This window comes from Bison bison, unplaced genomic scaffold (assembly GCF_000754665.1).
Source record: "Bison bison bison isolate TAMUID 2011002044 unplaced genomic scaffold, Bison_UMD1.0 scf7180017864353, whole genome shotgun sequence".
In the NCBI taxonomy this organism is placed as follows: Eukaryota; Metazoa; Chordata; class Mammalia; order Artiodactyla; family Bovidae; genus Bison; species Bison bison.
In genome coordinates, this window is record NW_011494925.1 from 1942800 (window position 1) to 1951647 (window position 8848).

An 8848-nucleotide genomic window follows, 5' to 3' on the forward strand; every position below is an offset into this window, starting at 1 on the left:
CAGCCTTGACGTACTCCTTTTCCTATTTGGAACCAGTCTGTTGTTCCATGTCCAGTTCTAACTGTTGCTTCCTGACCTGCATATAGGTTTCTCAGGAGGCCGGTCAGGTGGCCTGGTATTCCCATCTCTTTCAGAATTTTCCACAGTTTATTGTGATCCACACAGTCAAAGGCTTTGGCATAATCAATAAAGCAGGAGTAGATGTTTTTCTGGAACTCTCTTGCTTTTTTGATGATCCAGCGAATGTTGGCAATTTGATCTCTGGTTCCTCTGCCTTTTCTAAAACCAGCTTGAACATCTGGAAGTTCACAGTTCACATATTGCTGAAGCCTGGCTTGGAGAATTTTGAGCATGACTTTACTAGCGTGTGAGATGAGTGCAATTTTGCGGTAGTTTTAGCATTCTTTGTCATTGCCTTTCTTTGGGATTGGAATGAAAACTGACCTTTTCCAGTCCTGTGGCCACTGCTGAGTTTTCCAAATTTGCTGGCATATTGAGTGCAACACTTTCACAGGACACTGTAAAAGCAGTGCTAAGGGGAAGGTTCACAGCAATGCAGGCTTACCTCAAGAAACAAGAAAAAAGTCAAATTAATAACCTAACTCTACACCTAAAGCAGCTTGAAAAGGAAGAAATTCAGAACCCCAGGGTTAGTAGAAGGAAAGAAATCTTAAAAATTAAAGGAAGAAATTCAGAACCCCAGGGTTAGTAGAAGGAAAGAAATCTTAAAAACTAAAGGAAGAATTTCAGAACCCCAGGGTTAGTAGAAGGAAAGAAATCTTAAAAATTAGGGCAGAAATAAATGCAAAAGAAACAAGAGACCATAGCAAAAATCAACAAAGCCAAAAGCTGGTTCTTTGAGAAGATAAATAAAATCGACAAATCATTAGCCAGACTCACCAAGAAACAAAGGGAGAAAAATCAAATCAACAAAACTAGAAATGAAAATGGAGAGATCACAACAGACAACACAGAAATACAAAGGATCATAAGAGATCAATAACTATATGCCAATAAAATGGACAACGTGGAAGAAATGGACAAATTCTTAGAAAAGTACAATTTTCCAAAACTGAACCAGGAAGAAATGGAAAATCTTAACAGATCCATCACAAGCATGGAAATTGAAACTGTAATCAGAAATCTTCCAGCAAACAAAAGCCCAGGACTTTTTTTTGGTAGAATTTGGTAGAATTCACAGCTGAATTCTACCAAAAATTTAGAGGAGAGCTAACACCTATCCTACTCAAACTCTTTCAGAAAATTGCAGAGGAAGGTGAACTTCCAAACTCATTCTATGAGGCCACCATCACCCTAATACCAAAACCTGACAAAGATGCCACAAATAAAAAAAACTACAGGCCAATATCAATGATGAACATAGATGCAAAAATCCTTAACAAAATTCTAGCAAACAGAATCTAAAAACATATCAAAAAAAATAACATAGCATGACCAAGTGGGCTTTATCCCAGGGATGCAAGGATTCTTCAGCATCCAGAAATCAATCAACATAATACACCACATTAACAAATTGAAAAATAAAAACTATATGATTATCTCAATAGATGCAGAGAAAGCCTTTGACAAAATTCAACATCCATTTATGATGGAGGTTTATAAAAACCCTCCAGAAAGCAGGAATTGAAGGAATATACCTCAACATAATAAAAGAAAACTAATAGTTAAACCTGTTCAGTTCAGTTCAGTCGCTCAGTCATTTCCAACTCTTTGCAACCCCACAGACTGCCGTTAAACGTGTAGATAGCAATTATCGATGGTTCTGGAACCTATATCGGAACACTGAGGAACATTAGGAAGCTCTAAGAACATGAAGAAAAGTTACAGCAAACGTTGTATATGCTTAGTTAGAAGTTATGTTAATTACCACATCTTTAAAATGTTTTGTGCAAGTATTCCAAAATATGTTTGAACCTTAATGTCAAAACAATTATAAACTCAAAATTAGAAATTTCTTCAAGTTAAAAACTTTGTTTACCGTTTACTTTGTTTTTGGCACAGTGCTTAATCCTCAAGTAATACAAAGATGAGTAAACGTTCTTCCCAATATAAAGGAGTTACATGGATGAAAGGTGGTGTCACCTTCTGATTCAGGTAAACAGAATGGTATTCATTTTGTAGGGAAGATATTGAGTTTGTTCTTTGAGAAACCAGGGGGAGAGGAGAGGAACCAGCTGTGATGAGAGAGCACCTTGAAGGGTCTTGTGAAGATGAGCACCAAGTTAAGAGGCAGAGTCTATAAATTGTGAGTATGTAACTGAAAAAAAGAACAATAAATTAATGAACTGAAGACTGAGGTTCCATCAAAAGAGGTAAGAGAAGAATTCTTGGAGAAACTGATGTTAGGAACAGATGGAGAAGAGAGTTATAGACAGATTAAGATCCAGAGAAGAGCAAATATGGAAAAGGATGAAGATGAAGTGACATTTTCAATTACGAGATGGTAATTGATTCTTTGAATTTGCTTGATCTAAGGAGAAAGACAGAAGTTAGGTCAACCATGGAGTGAAAATGGAATGAGATTATGCATTCAAGGTTTTGAGGTTTAGATCCGGAAGTTGGGAAATAATACGTAGAAACTGTACAACAGCCCAGTTGAGGTTCTTAGAGATTAATTCATGCGAATCCTCCACAATTCCATCACCTCACCAACATAAAGTTGTAGAGCATTGGAACTCTGTAAGAAGACTTCTGCTTACATTCTGGATGCATTGCTTATCAGCTCTGTGAATTTCTTCAAGGTACTTAAAATTCTCAGAGATTTACCTGTTGAGGAAAATAAATGTGCTGTGTGATTTCTATTGTAGAGATGAAACCAGCTCTGTGTGTGTATTTCACACCTGTGCAAAAGAATTCTACAAATTGTAGCATCCCATTCAAACGTCAGTGGTGATGGTGGTTGCATTCAGTGATGAATAATATGGGAACAGAGTATGAAGAGTACAGTTACTCAGGGCCAATAATTAGCAAGACAGGAATTGTAGCAGAGCCCATGCAAGAAACAAAGTCATGGATGTACAGAGAGTCAGAAGAAGCTAGAAAATGAGAACAGGCACTGAGGATCAACTCAGAGAAACTTCAGATCACGAGGAGAACAAAAGGCAAAGGGAATGGACAGTGTAAAAAGGAGCTGAAAATTGGCATTAAAGGGGGAATTTCAGAGTTTCAAGACTGCTCTCAAATGGAGCAGTGTTAGGTCACCATGAAGTAAGTGATTGAGGTACAAGTGGATAAAGATGGACTTGCTGAAAAAGAGAAAGTCAGAAATCTGGTACCCTGGGCTGGCAATCAACAATAGAAGTTTTCCCTCAGTTTGTCCATGAGATAACAAGTGTTTGTGTGATGCTTCAGTTTATGAAGCCATAATTTTGTAAATTTTTATTTACTATTCATCTCTATTTGATCACTACACACTGCACAGTAAATAGTATATTAAACTCTTCACTAATAAAGGAAGTGTAGTGAGGTCAGAATAACTGCCCACATGCAGAATATCAGTGTGTGATGGATCAAGTGCTTGAGCTTAGAAACCCGAGCTTCACATGCTACTCCACCATTTCCACATGTTCCTACATCACATCATACATCACTTTACATTCTACATGAAAATCTGTTTTACTCCACAGCAGAAAAAAACATTAAGAAAGCATGAGGAAATTTATACAATGGGGGGAAAAAAAAGATTAAACCTTTTGGCATATCATCTGTGAATTTCTGCAGCCTGAAAGGACAGATATATTTAAAATTAGAGTGTATCACCCACATGAGATAAAGCAGGTCATAACGATCCTTCCAGATGCCAGTGTTCATGCCGGTGTAGCTCTTTGGTTCCTAAGAATGTGATGAATGAACAATGTGCACTGCTGGGTAATGGTGTAGTTTCAGGACCTAACTGAAAAGCACCACAATGTCACCTAAAGTTAGCATTCCAACAGTCAATGGAGTTAGGTTCAGGGTGGCATATTTGATAAAATATTTTAACAAAAGATCATTAGTAGTGTTTTAGTGGTAAGGTGATCCTGTAACTCCTTCGTTGTCTTTATCAACCAGCCTCTCTCCCTCTCTCACATTCTCTCTATCTCTCAGCTTTCAAATGAAAACAATAAGTTGCTTCAGTCCAGTCTGACTGTTTGCAACTCCATGGACTGCAGCCTGCCAGGCTCCTCTGTCCACGGAATTTTCCAGGCAAGAACCCTGAAGTAGGTTGCCATGCCCTCCTCCAGGGGAATCTTCCTGACCCAGGGATCAAACTCATGTCTCTTATGTCTCCTGCTTCTGCAGGCAGATTCTTTACCACTAGCACCACCTGGGAAGCCCCTCAAATGAGAACACTATACCTTTAATACATGATCCTGTATTATTGAAGACTTCTGTTAGGTCTATTTCTTCTTGTCTTAGATTATACCATATCCTAAATTAGCTCTTATGAAAGCTTTCAAATCTCTTGTCATATTAAAAGACAAATTTTTTCAGTGAAAAATATTCCAAACTTGTTTAAATCACTAGGACAATAAACACTCTTCTATAAAGTTATGAGTCACTGATCATATCATTGCAGAAGGCAATGGCACCCCACTCCAGCACTCTTGCCTGGAAAATCCCATGGATGGAGAAGCCTGGTGGGCTGCAATCCATGGGGTCGCTAAGAGTCGGACACGACTGAGCGACTTCACTTTCACTTTTTCACTTTCATGCATTGGAGAAGGAAATGGCAACCCACTCCAGTGTTCTTGCCTGGAGAATCCCAGGGGCAGGAGAGCCTGGTGGGCTGATGTCTATGAGGTCACACAGAGTTGGACACGACTGAAGTGACTTAGCAGCAGCAGCAGCAGATCATATTATTGAAGTGTGTAGACAGACACAAAGAGAAAGTCAATTGTCAAGAGTGAACTAGGATCCAAAATAAAGTTACTGAATAAAATTGCCCAAAATTATGACTGGCTGAAGAGAAAAACAGGGAAAGAAAAGAATACCTCCCCAAATTTGAATGTAATGTATTTAAAATCAAAGTTTTGATTTTTTTTAAAAATGTACATAGTACAATCTCTCCTGGAGGTCTAAATCATGCCACCCTACCATAATCTACTTTCTCTTCCCTGTGTAGTATAACCTGTAATGATGATGTCAACCAGTATTTTTCCAATTCATTTTAAAATTACACAGTTCATCTCACAGAGTAGCCATTTTGGTATATATAAGTCCCCTTTTCTAAAATCCCTGAGTGGCTAATTGCATGCCCTTCCTTCTAAGATGATACCAATAAATGAAGTTTGAAAATTCCTCAAAGTCCTCAGTTATTCAGTTCAGAATATCCATAGATAATTGCCAGCTATGGCGGCTTATCTTGTTTTGACATATGTCCTATTTAAATGATATATGAACGCACTTATGATCTAATTCCCTAAGTCCTGTGTGCACATGTGTGTGTGAGCACACATGCCTGGAAATCTCTCTGTTAGAAAACATGCTCAGGATACAAGTGAAAAGAAATTATATAGAAAAATGTAAAAAAAAAAAAAGGAAAAACAGAGTTTCTTGTTCTGTTTTCTCCAGTTTTGAGTTTGTTTTCTTTGTAGAGTTTTACATATCCTTTGCTTTCTCCTTGAATTTCTTAAAAGAGCTATGATTACTTTAAGGAATTCCTTGGCTATAGCAGGCTTCTCTGGTAGCTCAGCTGGTAAAGAATCCACCTGAAATGCAGGAGACCTGGGTTCCATCCCTGGGTTGGGAAGATCCCCTGGAGAAGGGAATGTCTACCTACTCCAGTATTCTTGCCTGGAGAATTCCATAGACAGAGGAGCCTGGTGGGCTACAATCTATGGGATCGTAGAGTTGGACATGATTGAGCGACTTTCACTTCACTTCACTTCACTTGGCTAATAAACACTAGTGGATCATATGAAGATGAATGCTAGATGGAGATCTTGGAAGGTCCTCCTTCAGCACACCCCTGACCTGTCCTTGGCCCCTCTCCTGAGTAAGCTGTGCGGTCTCCTGCTGGGTCCTGAGCCAGGACACAGTTGCACAGTGAATCTGGGAAGGGCTGAAATGTAGCAAGTGATCTGAGATGAGGTGTTTACTCCAGTGACCCCTTCACCCATTTGATGCTAGCTTGATGGGTCTTTTTTAAAATTATTAATGAATTAATTTCATTGTTGGTTGCGCTGGGTCTTCATTGCTGCCTTCTGGCTTTCTCCAGTTGCAGGGAGCAGGGGCTACTCTCTAGTTCTCTCGTTGTGGTTCATGAACTTCTCTTTGTGATGGCTTCTCTTGTTGCAGAGAATGCAGGTTCCAAATGCACCAGCTCCAGTACTTGCACCACACAGGCTCAGTAGCTGTGACTCGCAGGCTGAGTCGTTGTGGCTCACAGGCTTACTGGGTTGCCCTGTGGCATGTGGAATCTTCCAGGACCAGGGATCAAACCCATGTCCTCTGCACTGGCAGGTGGATTCCTACCCACTGGACCACCAGGGAGGTCCCGATTGATCTTTCTGTTTTGTGTTGTTTTCTGCTCTCTCTCCTTTCTTTCTTTTTCTTTGAAGGTCTTCTCAGCAGGAAGCTCGGATTTTTAGAAGATAAGCTCACTGCCCTTTCCTAAGGGAAAGAAAATCAAATAATATTGCAACATCAAAACCATTTCCATGCCACCATTTCCAGGTTTCACTTTGCTTTTCTTTTTTCTTTCCTAAAATAATGATGGCTTTACCTGGGAGAAAGCACAGAAAATATTGCTTGTATAAAGTGCTGATAAACTTCTTCAGACCGCATTGACCTCTTTCTCAGTCCCACCCACACTCACTGGTCATCCTTCTCAGATTGGGCACTGGCTTGTCTTTTCATCTGACTCTCTTCTGTGCTTTTGTTCCATTTTAAAAAGGTAAAGGCTCTGTCTTCATTACCTGCGCTGATGCCTTTAGCAACCTTGGGGTCGCACAGAGTTGGACACGACTGAAGCGACTTAGCAGCAGCAGAGCTGTATACACTTCCATTAAAGATGTTCCATTACATCACGTGCTTTCTTTTTGACAGCGTTGGGATCAGGACATTTTCCTGTTGATTCCTGTTGATCTTTCTCTCACCCATGGGCTGCAATAAATGCAGAGAGACAGGGACAACCAAAGCCTCAAATTGCTCCCATCTGCTCTTTATCCATCAAAATTCTAAACAATGCATTAGCAGAAATGTTGAGATAAATGGAGGAATTTTAGCCTAATCATGCTATCATTTTCTTCCAGGATTCTGCCCGGACAGAACTTGGGGCAATTTTATTATCTGGTTTTTTTTGCCCCATTACTTCCCACTCCTTTCTCAAATGCACCAAAAAAATGCATGTCCACATTTTTTTCTATTATAGCCTAAGAGGTCAGTAATTGATTATTTCTCTTTTTCTCATCTCCTCATCTAATATAAAGGTTCAATGATGTGATACATATAAAATATTATGTATAATAATTGGCTAAGTTTTTGGCTAAAGTTAAGTGTGCTTCAGTGCCATCACATATACTAAGTATAATAATGTCTTTTCAAGTGAAACTTTACTGAATCATCATACATAAAAAAGGGAAATTGAAGCTGACTACAGTTTAATTCTGTTTCCTATGGCAAAAAGATTTGGTTAAACAAACTACCAAATTACTGGTTTAGTGAAAATCAGAGAAAGTTAGTAGTTTACACTTTAATATTGAAAGGCAATAAATAAATAAATACAATAAAATGGCATGGCCACAGTCTTTTGATTCATAAATTATTGTGATCAACACACTCTACATTTAGAAACTAAGTGGTAGAAAATTTTAAGTGATCATCCCCTAAAATATACACATTACACATATTATCTGAATCAGAAAATATTTTGGATGGACACTCTTCATATTTTTGTAGTGCCTCAGGATACACATCATGGCTCAATTTACAATGTATTATTTTAGTTAAAAATTGATGCCTTGGTTTATAATTGTATCAAATGTCATAAAAACTGATGATGTCAAGGTCAAACAGTTAAATAAATTAACTTTTACATAGAGAAAAGTCATCAGTTCACGTTTTTTTTAACAGTTAGCAAACATACTTTTAAATAATACTAATGTCAAATCATACACTAAGTACGAAATAAAATATTCCCTTTTTCTTTCTTTGTTCAGTCAGGGCAAATCTATAGCTTTTTAAAGAAAGGACAAAATAACAGTATATGCTATAGAGATTAAGTAGAATATGTTCCCTTGTGCTTTCCATATTGAGAATAAATTTGCAGTTAATGCAATGACAATTGAAATATATACTCATACATATATAACTGAAGGTGCTTACAAGTGTGTGATTCCAATGAGTTTTTTAATTTTCCCCATAGTAATACAAATTACTAATGATTGGTCACTGAAGTCATAATTTACAAGATTCATGCTTTGATGTCATATATCATCCAGTGTGTCCTTTATTAATTCCAAACTCCTCAAATACATAAAATCATACTTCAATTTATTCCAAGATATCCTATAATTAGAAATAACACACATGGAGTCACTGATACAGAATCCAGCATATCATTCACACATAATAAAGTGCTACATTTGTTGCTATAGTATTGTTTGCTCCTGTTTTTTGCAAATCTGCAAAAAAGTAAAGCCGTGTGTAAAAAAAGAGAAGATTTCTTTATGGAAAAACAGGGCCCAGGGCCCTGATCAATCATTTAATTAGGTGAGTCATTAACACCTCATGATACTGAGGCTTACCTACCTAAGTGTTAAATGCATTTTAGAAAATCAGGACAGATTTCTTATAAAGCAAGATAAAGAATATAGGGAAGAAAGTATTTCAGAATTATTACTTG